The sequence below is a fragment of the Petaurus breviceps genome, unplaced genomic scaffold, assembly GCF_028583685.1.
Source record: "Petaurus breviceps papuanus isolate PSGF00001 unplaced genomic scaffold, PetGlider_PUasm1.0 90617, whole genome shotgun sequence".
Lineage (NCBI taxonomy): Eukaryota > Metazoa > Chordata > Mammalia > Diprotodontia > Petauridae > Petaurus > Petaurus breviceps.
Genome location: NW_027187287.1, coordinates 3,064,468 through 3,083,816, shown reverse-complemented (window position 1 = coordinate 3,083,816; position 19,349 = coordinate 3,064,468).

The window sequence follows — 19,349 nt, the reverse complement described above, 5'->3', positions numbered from 1 at the left end:
GGGTAGTTTAGTGTCCTCTCCCTGTCCTTGGGAGTGCCTCTATTCTGTCTGATGACTGATCTTAAACAATAGCTTGAACTGGCATGTTAGGATCCAATTTTACATTGAAGCCCCTTTTCAGAAGCTGTCTTCTGCAAGCAGGGAAGGTGTATTAGGGACTCCATGACGAAGACCTAACCATAATATTACCCTCTGTCTCATTACACAGTCAGGATCAACTGGGGCCTTAGAGCACTGAAACCAGCTGAGATAGCAGAGATTTCTTCTTCTTTATTCCACAACACCAATTCAGAGCATGTTAAATAGACTGATCCCTTGCCCTTCTCCCAACCCCTCCCTGTTTCTCCTACATTCATCAATATCAAACATTCCTTGCAGCAGATCAGACTTCACTTTAAACATCCAACAAGTATGTGCAGTTCGAAGCATTTTGTTTTGCCAGGTAACTGTCATTATTATAAAAGAATAAATGTTTTAATATAAAAGGAGAAAGTAGAATTTATTAGACAGGCCCCTCTGGGGCTCAGTATGTGACATCTGGCTGTGGAATTCTCCAAGAGGAGGGTCCCTTTATCTGAAGACAAAAGAGTCCCAGGGCCCAGAATGCTGGAGCAGCAGGGGTCTCTGTCAGACCTTCAGAGACTGGAACAGAAAAGGCCCAGAATCAAGAGAGCCACGGGAGGCCCAGAACACAATGTGAGTCTCTCGGCAGCTACTCTAATCACATTACCCACCGGTTTAGAGCACACAGCTTAGCATATTGGCTTCCATATTCAGGAGCAAATCTGCTTTCCCTACCCCCACCCTCTCTTTCTCTCCTCCCCTGCATACCCCCACCTCCTCCTCACACCAATAAAGCAGCCAATGAGAGTTTAGCACTGCAGCCATGCTGTGAGGGTTAAGAGGAAAGGCTTCAAGAGAATTTTCATTAAGTCAACTCTGCTTCAGGGAATAGCTAATAGAATAAAGAGAAGCTCCAATCCTATCCCCTTCAGATGAGATAACTTATCACAGGTTTAAAAAGGTCCCACTGGGAATTGCCTAGGATTTTGCAGGACAGGATTTCCCCCCCTTCTCTTTAAAAAAACAACCTTTCAGACAATTTGTAAAATACAGCAGTGGCAACAGCAACAGCAGCAACCACCATCATTGGGTATGTCCCTCACTTGGTCTCTCACTAGCTGACTTGAGATTTTGGGGCCTTAGTGGCTGCAGCAGCCATCCAGGGAAAGGAACTGCACAGAGCTGGGCAATGTCAGTTGGATGTATGATTTCATCCTGCAGTGGCCATTTAAAATTCTGCACCTGGCACATCAATTCTGGCTCCATTCTGCAATACATCTGTGCACCAGATGCTAGAGGCAGATCACGGAAATGAGCAGCAGAGTACAGTGGTTACTGTCCTGAGTCCTTTACTAAGAGACACTGAGTGAAAGCCAGACTGGTGAAGACATGAATGTAGAGAAATGAAGCAGTGGATGGAAGTTTCTCTGCAGAGCTTAAGAGGCTGGACACTATTTCTCTGATTAGAATTCCTGGTACTACTTTTTTTTAAAAAATTCAATGTATTATTTATTTATTTTCAACTTTCTTTTTAAAATCTGAGTTCCAAATTATCTCCCTTCCTCCCCTCCCCCACCCACTGAAAATGCAAGCAGTATATTAATTATACATGAGAAATAATGCATGATTTTGATATTTTTTGATACTAGTATTTTGATGTTAGCTATATTTTTTAAAAGCAAGAAAAATAAAGAGAAAATTATACTTCAGTCAGCACTCAGAGTTCATAAATTCTCTCTCTGAAGGTGTCTAGCATTTTCATCCTGAGTCCTTTGGAATTGTCTAGGATCACTGTATTGATCAGAGTAGCTAAATCTTTCACAGTTATACACCATTATAACATTGCTGTTACTGTGCACAAGGATCTCCCAGGTTCTTCTCACTTCACTTTCCATCAGTTCATTTAGATATTCCCATGTTTTTCTGAAACCACCCCACTCATCATTTCTTATAGCACGACTCCATCACAAGCCTTAGCAACAACTTATTCTAGTACTACTTTTTAAAAGCCACATAGATTTAAACTTGGAAGCACCCTTAAAGGCCATCTGTTCATCGGCTACCATACCACCCAGGACTAAAAACCAAGTTCTGGAACATTTAAACTTTTCTTGCTTTGAACTCTTATCCTGGTCCCCCACCTCCCACCCCCACTGCTCCAACCACCATGAGGAAGTTATCTCAGTTGTCTACTACATGTAGGCCCAGGCTCCAGCCAGACTTCCCCTTCATTCTCTGTAAATCTCTCCAGAGTCACCATCTACATATACCCTTTTTCTCTTTCCCCTCTCCCATACCCCACTCTACTTTCCATGTGGTTCTGGAGCCGTAATCAGATCAGCTCTGTCATTACTTCTGGAAAGCAATGTCTCCCTTCTCCTATCGTTCCACTTGATGAAGTATGGGCTCTGGGAGCCCCCTCAAGCTCTCCTTGAGTTCTTGAGGTACAGGCTCTGGGAACCTCCCTTGGATTCTTGATTGAATCATCCCATTTGATGAGGCAAGTCTGTTGCTAGACTTCCCAACCTTGAACTGGCCTAGCCCACCATTGTTTGTGGTCTCCAGGTGGCTTCCCACCCTTAATCACTCATTGACCTCATTAACTCCTCCAGAAGACCCTCCCCAAACTCCTCCTCTAGACCACCCCTAGATTCCTCCCACAACCTTCTATATATAAGACCCCATCTCACACCACGTGGAGTGAGAGCTCCTTAGAATAGTGGGAGTGCCATGGAAGTGGGAGAGTGCCATAGCATGACCTAGCACAGACTTACTCTGTGTCTAATGCAACAAACTTTTAATAAATTTTACTTTTCTTTGGCTGAGAAGATTCGAGTCCAATTCATTCGGCAGGACCTGGTATGTTGGTATTTTGGGGTCTCCAGAGCAACCCTAACCTTCTTAGTGGGTGACCGTCTTCACACTCACCATCCCTGTAACTTTTCAGACCAAAATATCTCTCCCTGGTTATTACTCCCTTATGTATCCTGTCTCTTCCGTCACCCTATTAGAATAGAAACTCCTTGAGAACAGAGATTGTCTTCTCTTTTTCCTATTTGTGTCTCCCTTTTATATGCTTAATAATTGTTTTTTTCTTTATGAGCATGATGCTCTCAGAAAAACCTGGAAAGGCAAAGAAACTGATGCAAAGTGAAATGAGCAGAAGAGCATTATACACAGTAACAATAATAACATACAATGTGAATGATTTTGCTGTTCTTAGCAATGGAATCATTCAAGACAATTCCAAAGGACTCATGATGAAAAATACTATTCAACTCCAGAGAAAGAACTGATGGAGTCTGAATATAGAAGGAAGTATACTGTTTTTCACTTTCTCTATTTTTTTTGTTGGTCTTATTTTGGAGGGAAGGGGTCTTACATGTCTTACAAACATGACTAATGTCAAAATGTTTTACATGATTGCACATGTATATCCTATATCAAATTGCTTACTGTCTTAGGAGGTCGGAGGAGGAGGGAGGAAGAGAATTTGGAACCCATCATTCTAAAAATGAAAGTTAAAGATTGTTTTTATATGCAATTAGGAAAAAATAAAATATTTAAAAATAAACAAAATTATAATTGCTTTTTTAATTTTTTATCTAGTTCAACCTTATTTTACAGGTGAGGGAATTGAGGCCCAGAGACTTGCCCAAGATTGCACAGGTAGTAAATGGCAGTGGTTCTCTGACTTTAAATCCATTGTTTTTCCACTATACTCTGCCTGTCCCACTCCATATTTCAATTTCCCCATTTATTGCATGGACAAATCTGTCATTTGTAGTTCACTAACCTGAGTCCTATGTGCTGATTTTGCTATTTGAAAAGACCAAGACAGACAAAAACTTTCCTAACTTAATGGACTACTGAATGTGCATGCTTTCATGATGATGAACAAGTCACTTATAAACCACAAGTCTTAATCCAGAAATTCCAAACTTGGCTTTACCAGAAAGAGGATGTAACAGCCAGTGATGCCTCTCAGCTTCTATTCTCTCATTTAAATAATGAGGGGGAAGCAGATCTACCTCAAAACACTGAGGAGATGATCAAATAAGGAAAAGAGATATGAAAGAATCATAAAGCATCTCACCAATATAGAATATTAGTATGACTAAGCAGAGGTATTAAGATTTCTTATTCCCAAAGAAACTTTGGCTTTTGAAAAGTTCAAAGTATGAATATAGGAAGACTAAAATAGGGACAAGAGTCAGAGGACTTGGCTTCAAATACTGGCTATTACAAAATGAGGTAGGTTGGACTAGGTTATGGGTTCTCACTCTTCATTGGTTCATATGGTTATTTAGCAATCTGGTGAAACCCCTTCTCAGAAAAATGGTTTGTTGCCTAAAATTATAATTGAAGGAAATACTCCCTTCTCACTCAGGAACATCCCTTCTTCTAGTGCCCAGGGCTGCCATCTTTCATTCCTCATTATCCCTTCCCTGTTTTCATTTCCCTTTTAAGTGTTGTCTTCTCCCATTAGGATGTAGTCTTCTTGAGGTCAGGGACTGTTTTTCTTTTTTGCTTGATATTTGTATCTCCAATGTGCTAAGGCACAGTGCCGGACACATAGTAAGCTCTTAATAAATGCTTTTTGACTATCTAAATGGTAAATTTCAGTTATAACTTAGTGAAAGGATCCATATGTACAAAAATATCTGTAGCAGCTCTTTTTGTGGTGGCAAAGAATTGGAAATTGAGGGGATGCCCATCAATTGGTGAATGGCTGAACAAGTTGTAGTATATGAGTGTAATGGAATACTATTGTTCCATAAGAAATGGTGAACAAGTGAATTTCAGAAAAACCTGTAAAGACTTGCATGAACTGATGCTGAGTAAAGTGAGCAGACCCAGGGTGGCTAGGTGGCACAGTGAATAAGAGCACCGGCCCTGGAGTCAGGAGGACCTGAGTTCAAATCCGGCCTCAGACACTTAACACAAAAACTAGCCATGTGACCTTGGGCAAGTCACTTGACCCCAGTTGCCCTCCAAAAAGCAAAAAAAGAAAAGTGAGCAGACCCAGGAGAACATTGTACACAGTAATGGCAACTTTTCAATGACTGGCTTTGTTAGACTTAACTCTTCTCATCAATGCAATGATCTAAGACAATTCCAAAAGACTCATGATGGAAAAATACTATCCATATCTCCAGAGAAAGAACTATGGAGTTGGAATGCAGATCAAAGCATACTATTTTCTCATTTTTTTTCTTTCTTGCGTTTTTTTCCTTTTGTTGTGATTTTTCTTTCACAACATGACTAATGTGGAAATATTTTTACTATGATTGCAGACTTATCAGATCGTATGCCATCTTGGGAAAAGAGGAGGAAGGGAAGGGGGAAAATTTTGAAATCAAAATCTTTAAAAAGTGAATATTGAAAATTAATAATAAATAATTTTTTAAAAAGAAGTTAGTGAAAATAAAGATGCAATTTTTTCCTTTCCAAATGCACAAACCTCTCCCTGAAAGCTCTACACAGACCCCTTGGGAATTCACAGATCCAAGATTAAGAACCTCTGCACTAGGTAATGTTTCAGGTCCCTTCCAGTTCTAAATCCTATGAACCTATGGATCTTGTTATGTTCCAGAAAGTTGCAAAATGGTCATTGAAAATGTGTCTCTAATAGAAATCCTGTCAGTTGGTCTCCAAAATGAGATGTGCAAATCTCAGAGTACATGCAAAGACACTAGATTCAGAAAGATAATAATACAACAATACATTTATATAGTACCTTAAGGTTGACAGAACACTTTGCATATAATATTTTTTTTGGTACCCATAATAACCCTGTGAGATGTGTTATTATTATCCCCATTTTACAGATGAAAAAACTAAGACTGGATATGGTTAAATGATTTGCCCAGAATCACACAGCTAGTAAATATCTAAGTAGAATTTGAACTCGGGTCTCTCTGAATCCAACTCCAGAATGCTATCCACTGTACCATATTGAAAATATTAGAATTTCCAGATTGTTTGCTATCTTAGGGAAGGGGGAAGGAAAGAGGGAGGGAAAAAAAATTTGGAACTCAGAATCTTATAAAAGTGAATGTTAAAACTAGCTTTACATGAATTTAAAAGAAATAAAGTATTAGTAAGTGGAAATATATTAGAATTTATCTTTTTTAATAAAAAAAGAAAATAAGATTTATTAAAATTTAATGTATGGACTCACAATAATATCTCCAATTGGTCCCTATATCAGATATGTCACGTGCAGAATGTGAGGTATTCTGATAGAAAAGCAGGAGTTCCATTGCACAGAGAGGTTACTAGTGTCACGGTCATTTATGTGCTCTGTCTGGTGAATTTATGGATTGTATTATCTCTTTTTAATGAAACTTACAAATCAGACAAGTTGTTTAGATTCCTGCAAAGAAAGTACTAAGAACGTAAGCACAGTTGAATAAGGGAGTGTTAGAAACAATCTTCCAACTCCTTGGACAAATTCGCAAACTCATGATGAGGCAAAACAACCATCTAAACAGATCTGACAAGGACTTGGCCAAAAAAAATTCAAAATTATGAAGAGGATTAACTGAAATATGAATTTATGTCCAGGACTATCAACACTGGAAAGACCAAGAGCATTAGCTAATGCAAAAACTTTATTATAATCTCTCCTATTAATCAACGCAAAGTGCACTTTAAATATAAAAATTTACAAGCAGATTTGATCATTCCACTTTGAAATAAAAATTTTCCTTTGTGAATTTAAAAAAATTTGCACTTACTCAACTGATGCAGCTTTGTCCTTTGAAGGTATTCTTAAAATGATGAGCCTCATCCTAACTGTATATTGCGCCTTGTGATATTAGCTAATGATAGTATGTGGGGCAGTTAGTGTTTAAAGTGCTGGGCCTGAAGTTAGGAAGACTCCTCTTCCTGAATTCAAATTTGGTCTCAGACACTTACTAACTGTGTGACCCTGGGCAAGTCATGTAACCCTGTTTGCATCAGTTTCCTCATCTGTAAAATGAGCTGGAGAAGGAAATGGCAAACTGCTCCATTGTCTTTGTCAAGAAAACCCTAAATGAGGGGTGGCCAGGTGGCTCAGCAAGTAGGAGCACTGGCTCCAGTATCGGGATGACCTGGATCAGGTCCGGGCTCAGATGCTCAGTACCACACCCAGAAATAACTGGCCGTGTAACCTTGAGCAAGTTGCTTAACCCCTATTGCTTAAAAAATAAATAAATAAAACCCTAAATGGGGTCACAAAAAGTCAAACACAACTGAAATGACTAAACAACAGTGATAGTATGAAACCATCATCACAATTAGCAAGCCATTTAAACCCTAAACTTTTGTTGCAGACAATGATATGTCTCACCTATAAAAACCCTTATCTCTGCCCAATTTAAAACTCAAAAAGCAGAATTTTCTTCTTTTTTTAATTTTTGGTTTTTTATTAATTTGTTTACTTTTAGTTTACAAGATTAATTTCTACAATTCCTTGAGTTTCAAATTTTCTCTCCCCCCCCCTCCATGGGGGCATACAATCAAGTATAGTGTCTGCAAGTACTTTCACATTAGGCATGTCAGGTTATAAAGAAGGATTGTATCAGATGGAATGGACAATGGGAAAGAGGAAACAAAACCAAACAAGAAAAAGAAAAAGAGCAGGTAGTTTGTTTCAATCGGGGTTCAAACTCTGTTCTTTCTCTGGATGTAGACATCTCCATCTTGAGTCTTTTGGGGTTGACTTAGAACTCTGGATTGCTGAGAAGAGTCCAGTCTATCAAAGTTGGTCGTCACTGTAATGGAAATGCAAATTTAAATATCTTCCATGCCCCTAGGCCCTTTGATAGGCTTAAGAGACTCTGAGAACCTTCCTTGATTTGAAAATATACTCTGCCCCCTAATAGGCTGAATGTGGTCACATGGTTTGGTTTTCAGGCATGCCCACACCTTGATGCTGTGTGATTGGGCAGTGCATCAAGAGGGTGGTTACATTCTCTGACCCAGGAGAAGGCTATATAATCCCTGATGTGAGGCTTTGCTTTGGGGCTCACTTTGAGAAGTGTTGTGTGATTTGACCAGATGAGACTCTGGGCAGCCATTGAGAGCCCCCCGGCTTTGAAAACCCAGATGTTGATGCTTCCCTCTCTGGTAACTGTGATTTGGTATGGATGTAATTGTTGGACAGTTTGGAAGCCTGTCTGCTTGATCTGTTTCTCTGTCTTGAAAATTCTGTCTGTATACTCTGAAGTTCAGGGTGCTGACCTTTTTTCCCTGAACTAGGTAAACGATATATGTTTGATCGATTAAAGTAAACTTGTTAACCTATTTTGAGTTGCTTTCCTTTAGAAAAGCAGTTCTAAGAACCTGTGTTGGCAGCCACCCTGGGGATGTTGGGGTGCTTGCTGCTACAGTCACACATATGTTGTATCTGTAATTGTGTACAAATTTCTCCTGGCTCTACTCTTCTCACTCAGCATTAGTTCGTATAAGCCTCTCCAGGTAAATATGAAGTCCATCTGCTCCTCGTTTCTTATAGCACAATAGTATTCCATAACATGCATATACCACAACTTGTTCAGCTATTCCCCAATTGATGGGCACCCCCTTAATTTCCAATTCTTTGCCACCACAAAAAGAGCTGCTATAAATATTTTTGTACATATGGGTCTTCTTCCCACTTCTATGATCTCTTTGGGATCCAACCCTAGAAGTGGTAATGCTGGGTCAAAGGGTATGAAATTATTTATAGCCCTTTGGGCATAATTCCAGATTGCTCTCCAGAATGGTTGGATCAGTTCACAACTCCACCAGCAATGCATTAGTGTTCCAATTTGTCCACATCCTCTCCAGCATTTGTCATTTTCCTGTTTTGTCATCTTAGCCAATCTGACTGGTGAGATGTGGTACCTCAGAGTTGTTTTGATTTGCATTTCTCTAATCAATAGTGACTTACAGCATTTTTTCATATGCTTATAAATATCTTTAATTTCTTCCTCTGAAAACTGCCTGTTCATTTATCAACTGGAAATGACTTGTATTCTTATAGATTTGACTCAATTCCTTGTATATTTTAGAAATGAGTCCTTTATCAGTGACAGAGGTTGTAAAAATTCTTTCCCAATTTTCCACTTCCCTCCTAATCCTGGTTACATTGGCTTTGTTTGTACAGAAGCTTTTCAATTTAATGTAATCAAAATGATCCATATTGCATTTTACAATGCCCTCTAATTCTTGTTTAGTCATAAAGTCTTCCCCTCTCCACAAATCTGACAGGTAAACTATTCTTTACTCTCCCAGATTGCTTACAGTATCAGCCTTTATACCTATATCATATACCCATTTAGACTTGATTTTGGTATATGGTGTTAGATAACGGTCTATGCCCAGTTTCTGCCATACTATATTCCAGTTTTCCCAGCAGTTTTTGTGAAATAGTGAGTTCTTATCCCAAAAGCTGGGGTCTTTGGGTTTATCAAACAGTAGATTACTATAGTCATTGACTGCTGGGTCTTGTGTACCCAATCTATTCCATTGATTCATTACTCTAATTCCTCAGCCAGTACCAAGTAGTTTTGAGGACTGTTGCTTTATAGTACAGATTAAAATCTGGTATAGTTAGTCCACCATCCCTAGCATTTCTTTTCATTAATTCCCTTGATATTCTGGACCTTTTGTTATTCCAAATGAATTTTGTTACTAATTTTGTTACACCTATAAGAACCCTTATCTTTGCCCAATTTAAAACTCAAAAACAGAATTTTCTAACCTGCTTAAAAATCTTCTGAACAGAAAATTTCAGTGCATTTTAGAATTCGATTGCTAAAAATATGAGTTTGTAAGAACAACTGCTTGACACCAGGGAAAATGGAAATGTATCAAAGAACATTTTTGCATAACTAGTGGATGGGATTAAAAAATGAATAGCATGATTTAAGAAGTGCAACCAGCAATGTATCTCTTCCATTTGGATTGTTGTTTCAGTAATGTATCTTTGTCAACTAGTATAATCATTAAAAGTAGGGATTGAAAAAACTGAACTAAGAACCAGAACTTTGAATCATTGTACCCCTAAGTATTAAACTTAGATTCTCAAAAATAACAAAGCATAATCCATCAAGTCAAATTCACTAAAAAAATTATTAAAACAATATTTTAGTGAAGGCAAAAGTATTCATAACTGTTAACAAATAGAATAAAAATTATTGCTTTCATATTTATATTATCCTTAAAAAGTCTATTTTTATATTTTATAATGTATACAATACGTTAACACAGTAGTGCCTTATGTTATTGTTTGGTTAGTTTTCAGTTGTGTCCAATTCTTGTGATCCCTTTGGGGTTTTCTTGGCAAAGATACTGAAGTGGTTTGCCGTTTCCTTCTCTAGCTCATTTTGCAGACGAGGAAACTGAGGCAAACAGGGCTAAGTGACTTGCCCAGGGTCAGTAAGTATCTGAGACCAGATTTGAACTCAGGAATAGCAATCTTCTTGACTCCAGGCCTGTCACTCTGTTCATTGTGTCATCTAGCTGCCCCAGTAGTACCTTAGATAATTTATAAATAAATATCCAAAGCACACATAAATTTTTTGCTGTTGGGGTGCATGATAATTTAGAGACTACTGACCTTATAACAAGCAGATTTCATCATACTCAAACCATTAGGCCTTGCTGTAGAAAAGCTAAATCCCATCAATGTTTCCTGGGCAACGGTTGACTGTCAAAGTACAAGCCAAAATAATCTGTACCAAAGAACAGTCTTTAGGACTTGTCTACTGGGTAAATGTCACTCAGCCAGAAACTGAGACCTGAGGGTCAAGATCTTCCATGATCTATTTCAAGTCTCAATTTTATATGACCATGCCACTGGATAAATTCTTTCTGTTCAGCAAGCCAAGGAACTGCTTCTCATGAAGATAATTTCTTAGTGGAGAAGCCATTTCAAGGAAGGAAGTGTTGTCTCTGACCCGTCCCTCCCTCAAGCTGTCTTCTCCCAGGAGGAAGGAGAAAATGGAAACCCTTCACAAGTATTACTATGATTTTTCCCTCCCACCCCATCTCCCATGTGTTCCCCAAACCTGCTAATCATCTCAAAACAAACAAACAAAAAGCTGAGAGCTGGTTAAGAGAGATGTATTAAAAAGGCAGAACAGTCTCCCAGAATTTTCTATAATGAGATTTGCTTGATCGGGACATATGCTTTAACTCTGCTAGTTGAACATGTATTCTGATAACTCGATAAAGGATACGAATGATGTAACACTTCCTTGTTGGTGCCCATTGAGGCTTTGTCAAAAAGGAATGACCACTGAGTGTCATGGGGGATGAATTCTTATGGAGGAATCTCTTACCTCATTAGGATAAGAAAAGAACTACAAAGGAACTCTCTCTTTTGGGTACATGACCATTAAGTCTCTGCCACATCTCCCTTGGACTTCCACTAGGGGAATGAGGGGTGATGTCTCTTCCTCCTCCAGCAGCAACAACAGCTACAAGTACAAGGTAGTATCAACATGTGTGTCTTGGTGAGCCTGAGACTGAACCCCAAACCCTGGGTTGCCTTATTTGTTTTATGTTTCTCACCCTGATAGATATTTCCAGACTTGGTTGAAGAAAAAAACCTATTAATTTATCATTATTCTAATCCAAGCTTTGTTCTGCTTGGAAAGAGAAATCTCCAAACAGGTAGAGTCTCCTCATGCCCTTGGGACATGTGTTTCCCATAAAGCATTTTGAAGTTGCATTTATGAGATTCTTTTTTTTTTCATTTATGAGATTCTTGAATAAGGAAATTTCACTATGATAAAACATAATGCACAACTCACAATAAGGGTTAATATTTTGCTCTATCAATCCCGAACAATAGTCATAGTATTAGAGAATCATTTTCCTAAAGCTATTCAATCTCTTTCTGACCACTCCCCTCAAGAGCTCTCCCCACCAAATTGGTCATAAGCAAGTGGGGTACCGTGTTTCCCCGATAATAAGACCTATCCTGAAAATAAGCCCTCCCCTTACTGTGTAAGATTCCTCTAAAATAAGCCCTTCCCCGAAAATAAGCCCTATTGAGATTGCTACTGTAGTGAAGGTGATCCCCTGCGCTACACCGTGCTCCGAGCTGCATCCAATCAGAGCTGCAGCAGTGAGCGCGTCATCCTGTTCTTCCCCAGTGATTTGCTTATTGAATAAAGGTACATTTTTTTGTTCACATTTACCTGTTTATTAAAATTGCTGTCAATGTTCATTAAAATAAGCCCTCCCCTGAAAATAAGCCCTCTAGTGTTTTTCTGTCCAAAAAAAATAATAAGACAGTGTCTTATTATCGGGGAAACATGGTAGTTGTAAATATTTGATGATACATTTTAAAGTTTAATCTGCATTATTAATATTTTCTAAATTACATTATAAATTTATACAATCAAGAAAACAATAAATAGAACTCTAATTTGTAGTTTACTGATTATTGATCTGTAAATGCTTATACTAAAAATTTAACAATCACCTAGGTAAGAGCTGGCACCAGCACACTCCAAGTCACAGGTATCCTGAAGTAATCAGAGACCCCTTCTTTCTCTGAGCTCTATCATTATCCTAATCCCTCAAGGCAGTGGGAAAGACATTTCTAGTCATATGGACCAATCAAGGGTCCTTTGCCCTCATCCTTCTCTAGTCATTGTCCTAAGCATTGCAAGGAAAGAGACCTTCCTGGACTGATCAGAGAGAGGGGAGCAAAACAGTGTGTTCATAAATTAAAAGACTGATGGATTTCTCTTTCAGATGTAGTCCAAAAGCTTCAGAGTAGGATACTTTAAAAAAAATTACTGATATTTTTTGTTTCTTACATCACCATAATTATGCCATATATTCCTCCCCTCTTCCTCCCAGAAAGTTATCTCATATTTTTTAGAGAGGAAAAAAAATTCTTCACAACTGATGAATACATTGAAAAATTCTGCAAACGCATGCAATGTATTTTGCATACCTGCAGACCTCCCACCTCTACTAAGAGATAGGTTGAGGATGTTTTCTCATCTCTTTTTTATCAAAGTCCTACTTGATCTTTATAATTTTGTGACCTTTATTTTTGATGACTTGGCATGTTGTAACAGCAATGCCATATTCACAATGCCTATAGAGATTACAAATATGCTGATATAATTATCCATCACAAAATACATCATGTTTGCCATATGGGGAAATAAACTAGAAAATTTATTAAGATACCAAAAGACTGAGTCCCAAAACCAGAAAGTGAAAGCCATCAGAGTAGTTATGACATTGGCACAGGTAGATAAAGTAGAAAGCACCCACATTCTCAAGCCTTTAAAACAGAACAGGCTACCTCAGGCAAAGGTCCTCCTCTCCCCACTCACAGCAACCACCCAGCGCGCTCCCAGCAGCTCCGGCCCCTGGCAGTCTTCAGCAGGAGTCCTTAGCAGAAAGTCCTTAGCAGCCCTAACTCAAAAAAAAAAAAAAAAGGGCTTCGCGCTGCCGCTGCCTCTGCTGCTGCCGCAACCGCAACCGCCGCCAACCGCCACCAACTGCAGGACCGTTAGCTCGGCTTTCACTTTCTCTCGCTTTCCGCTTTCTCTTGCTCCGCCCCTTCCTGCTACGTCAGCAAACCGCAGGACCGCTAGCTCGGCTCAGCAAACCACAGGACTGCTAGCTCGGCTTTCACTTTCTCTCGCTTTCCGCTTTCTCTTGCTCTGCTATGTCAGCACGTCCATGGGGCATGGAAGATCTTTAAATCCCATAACCCTTACATCTTGTGCTCAAGCCCCACCCTAAAATATGGTTTTTTGTGTTTATTGTGTGCTATTCTTGTTATATTGTTGTGAAATTTTGTTGACACCAGTTATTCCTACTGTATTTTTGCCAAGTAAGGGACATGAAAGATCTTGGGGCCGAATGTAAGGGTTATGGGATTTAAAGATCTTCCATGATGATGTGACAAGTGGCATTGTTTTACAAGGAACGATAATCACTTGAACTATCCTATCATTCTTGTGAATCTGTATGGGCCCTTCACCTAAATTCTGGAATGTTACAACAATTTCTCCTTGATAATTAGAATCTATTACTCCAGCCAATACATGTATCCTTGAGCTGCTAATCCTGATTTGGGTAAAATCTGTCCAAAGTGATTTTTAGGGATTCTTATGCATATCCCAGTGGAAATTTTTCTTACTTCTTTCCTGTCCAACCAAAAGTCCTCTAAACAATGTAAATCATACCCCACCGAACCAGGTGGTCCTGGGTACGGTGCTGGGACATCTGGCCTCAAGGTCCAATACTCAATATTTGGGATCTTGTGTGTTTGTTGTTTTCTAATTTGCAGATTGGGGGTCATCATTCTGGCTAGAGGTGTACTTCCTCCCAATGGTCTATTATTCAAATTACGCAAAGCCATGAACAAATTATCCTTCCAATGTTGATATGAATTATTGGAACTTAACTTCCTCAACTGTTCTTTCAGTAATCCATTCATTCTTTCAATTAACCCAGATGCTTCTGGATAATATGGAATATGATATATCCATTCTATATTGTTTAGTATACAATACTTCTTCATTTCATTGCCTTTGAAATGTGACCCATTGTCACTTTGAATCTGCATTGGGGTTCCATAATATAGACTTATGAGATCTAGGGTTTTACAAGTGTTTTTCTGGGTTGCATTCTTATAAGGACAAGCTACTAGTACACCTGAATAGGTATCAACACAAGTACATATAAATCTGCATCCTTTATCCAGTGGTAGTGGACCAATATAATCTATTTGCCAGATTTGGGCTGGGACTTTTCCTCTTGCTATCTCTCCAGTTACTACCCGAGGAACAGTTCGCTCCTTTTCCAATTGACATATATGACATTCTTCTGCTATCTGTTTTAACAGTGAATGAGAGATACTAATACCTCGATCTTGTGCCCACTGGTGTGTGGCCTGGACCCCCAAATGGCCTGCCGTTTGGTGGACCCATTTTGCTAATACCGGATCATCAGTTGTTGTCAAAGTAGGAACAATACGTTCAGTAGCAATCTTTGCCAGTCGATCAGCATGAGCATTGTACTCACGTTCTGGTGTGGTGGGGGCCACGTGAGCATCAACATGAAAAACTGACAAGTCAGTGACCAAAGACATGTTCCAGATATCTTCCCATAATTCTTTGCCCCAGACTTGTTTACCATGAATTTCCCAATTTTCATTTTTCCACATGGGCATCCATGTAGCTAACCCATTAGCTACCGCCCATGAATCAGTGAATATATGACACTGTCCTCCTTGTTCTATTTTGATGGCTTGATATACTGCCATAAGTTCAGCATATTGGCTACTTGCACCTATCCCAGTACTTTCCAAAGTCCTTCTAGTACATGGGTTATAGGCCACTGCTTTCCAATGTCTTTTTTGCCCCAAATATTTTGCTGTCCCATCAGTAAACCATGCATGTCTCTTTTGTTCCTCAGTTAATACATCATATCCCTCATTCCATTTTACAGTGGACTTTACCAACTGTTGCTTTGGCTCATGGGGTGTGTCATTCCTCTCAATCTCTATGTTTGCTATAGATTCATGCAGAGCAGAGACTCCGCTTTTGCCTGTTTTCACTTTGTTTTGAATATACCACTTCCATTTGATTATACTAGCCTCTTGGGCATGTCCAATTCTGTGAGAAGCTGGGGTACTCATTACCCAGGTCATAATTGGGATTCCAGGTCTTAATATCACTTCATGGCCCACAGTCAGTTGTTCAGTCTCCACCAAAGCCCAATATGCAGCTAACAACTGCTTTTCAAAAGGTGTGTACTGGACTCCAGATGAAGGGAGTTTCCTACACCAAAATCCCAAAGGTACATTTCAGCTTTGTTGTTTTTGCCATAAGCTCCAGTTTGCATAATCATCTTGTACAGTCACTTGCAATTCCACTGGACCATTTTGCATGGGCCACAAATCTAGGGCCAATTGTATGGCAGCCTTGGCTTCTTCAAAAGCTTTACTCTGCTCAAGTCCCCAATCGAATTCATATTTCTTCCGTGTGACTCTATATAAAGGTTTTAAAATCTGTCCCAAATGTGGAATGTGGTGCCTCCAGTATCCAAACAATCCTATGAACTTTTGGGCCTCCTTCTTATTGGTAGGGGTAGGAAAATCCTGAATCTTTTGTCGGGCTTGAGGAAGAATCTCCCTTAGCCCCTTGTTCCATTGTATACCCAAAAACTTCACATTCTGAGCTGGTCCTTGAACCTTTGCAGGGTTAATTTCCCACCCTTTACTTTTCATATGCTCAATTAAAAGGGTCAAACTCCTTTCCACTACTTTCGCTTCTTTTCCCTGTATCATGATACCATCAATGTAGTGGGTAAGCTGTACACCAGGTAGCTTTAATTCATCCAACTGTTCAGCCACAATCCTGTGACAAATAGTGGGGCTATGTATGTACCCTTGTGGCAAGCGAGTGAAAGTATATTGTCTACCCTGCCAAGTGAAAGCGAAGTGGTCCCATTGTTTAGAGTCTATTGGGATGGTGAAGAAGGCATTTGCCAAGTCAATAACTGCATACCAAGTCCCATCATATTTCTGGATCCTTTCTATTAAGGTGATGGTATCTGGAACAGCAGCATACAAAGAAGGAGTCATCTTATTCAACTGTCTATAATCCACAGTCATTCTCCACGTCCCATCTGATTTTCTTACTGGCCAGACAGGATTATTCCATTTTGTGGTTGTAGGGACTAACACTCCTGCTTCAACATATTCCTTTATAGTAGTGGCAATTTCATCTTGCCCACCTGGCACACGATACTGTTTTAAAGTAGTTACTTCAGAAGGTTCAGGTAAAGTGATTGGGTCCATTTTTAGTTTTCCTACTAAAACTGTATTAATTCCTATCTTCCTCACAGCAAATTGGTATCTTCCTTCAGGTAAATTCAGAGTCATGCCTCTCAATACATCTATTCCAATGATGTATTCAGGAATGGGTACAACAACCACAGCATATTCCTTCTTAGGTAACTGCCCAATTTTCATTGTTATTTTAACCTGTCTGGCTGATATTTCAGTGTCTCCTAGACCTGTGATGGTAATAGGAGTTCCATGTTTAAACTTATCAGGGTTTCCATAGATAAGTGTGGCCTCAGCCCCAGTATCAATCAGTGCCCTAGTCACAGTAGTTGATCCATTCTTCCAATATATTGTTAAACCAATATGGGGTCTGCAATCTCTTCTGCATATTTCTTTTATCTGGGCTGGGGCTTGGCCTATCTCCTATTCCCCCTGAAGGTGGGTCAAACTTGGATACAAAGATTCAGATTCAGAAATACCTGCGGGGGTGGTTCCTGCTTCCCTGTTCATTCTAATGCTAAGTACCTTTTCTTGGTACAGCTTATGCAGCTCTTCAGTTGGAATACCATCTATTCTTCTAAAGTCCACCCCAGCTCTTAATAGAGCAGTAAACAGTTCCCTTCTTGTGGGTCTATTTTGTCTCTGAATCCTCTGGCTGTTTACTCTTCTCTTTTGAGGCAATTTGTCTTTTTCCCATTCCCCTAAATCGCTTAATTGTGAAATCTTATCCAGCACCTCTGAAAGAGGGTGCCCTATTTCTCCAATTAAAAGAGTCAGAATTAGGTGCTTATATGCAGGAGGAGCCGTCTTCACTATGATATTTCTATGAGGAACTCCTAGGGGGGTATCATAATATGCATTTGCATCTCCAATCAGGATAGCAGTTTTCATTACCTCCTCCTTTAGCTTTCTCATACAGTCTCTAAGTGAGTACCAGGGTCTGTCTCCCCTAGGCCACATAGATTCAGTCGGATATTGCTTTTTGCATCCTTCTGCAGGTAAAGCTAGGAGATTAGTTTTGTTATTTCCTCCTTGCATATGGTGATCCCTAAAAGCCTGGTGTACAAAAGGATTCTGACTGATACTTATGAATTTTAAACAGTCCTCATTGTCCAGTGTTATTCCTCCCACGCCTTCATCAGTGATTCTTACTATCCAAGACACTAAAGACTCCCCCATTCTTTGGGTAAATCTACTCAATATATCAGTGATCTCCTGTTGAGTGAAATCCTCAATTATCTCCCTGGACTCTGTTTTGCCTCAGTGGTTCTCCTGCCTTCTTCTTCATATGGGGAGAGCTTCTACATTAGGAGACTCCTCATCTAACCTTGTTCCATTCTCCTCACACACATTCTCCTGGAAGCTGTCAGGGCAACTCTGCCCAGCCTGTACAAAAGCTGCATGCACATTCCTTCTGCTAGTTTTTTGCTTCCTTTTAGCTACATGAACAGTAGCTTGCTCCTGGACCACATGAGTCCCTCCAGTTTGCTCTTCTGAGTGCTGTGACACAGAAGAATCCTCAGGCAAACCAGCTGACTCCCTAGCCATCCTAGCTCTTTCCTTCAGCAGCTTATCCCTACTTTTCTACATTAGGCGATAACTTGTTAGCAGCACCCAGCCTCTCCTGCACACTCCTGCCATAACCCACAACCCTTACATCTTGTGCTCAAGCCCCACCCTAAAATATGGTTTTTTGTGTTTATTGTGTGCTATTCTTGTTATATTGTTGTGAAATTTTGTTGACACCAGTTATTCCTACTGTATTTTTGCCAAGTAAGGGACATGAAAGATCTTGGGGCCAAATGTAAGGGTTATGGGATTTAAAGATCTTCCATGCCCCATGGACGTGCTGATATAGCAGAGCAAGAGAAAGCGGAAAGCAAGAGAAAGTGAAAGCCGAGCTAACGGTCCTGCAGTTGGTGGCGGTTGAGGTTGCGGCAGCAGCAGAGGCAGCGGCAGCGCGAAGCCCTTTTTTTTTTTTTGAGTTAGGACTGCTAAGGACTTTCTGCTAAGGACTCCTGCTGAGGACTGCCAGGGGCCTGAGCTGCTGGGAGCGCGCTTCCCGGACGCTGGGTGGTTGCTGTGAGTGGGGAGAGGAGGACCTTTGCCTGAGGTAGCCTGTTCTGTTTTAAAGGCTTGACAATGTGGGTGCTTTCTACTTTATCTATCTGTGCCAATATCATAACTACTCTGATGGCTTTCACTTTCTGGTTTTGGGACTCAGTCTTTTGGTATCTTAATAAATTTTCTAGTTTATTTCCCCATATGGCAAACATGATGTATTTTGTGATGGATAATTATATCAGCATATTTGTAATCTCTATAGGTATTGTGAATATGGCATTGCTGATACACATGTTTTTGTTCTTTCCATTTACATTGCAGTAGTCACTGTATATATTGTTTTCTTAGCTCTATTCACTTTACTTTGCATCAGTTCACATAGATCTTTCCATGCTTTTCTGTATTTATCACA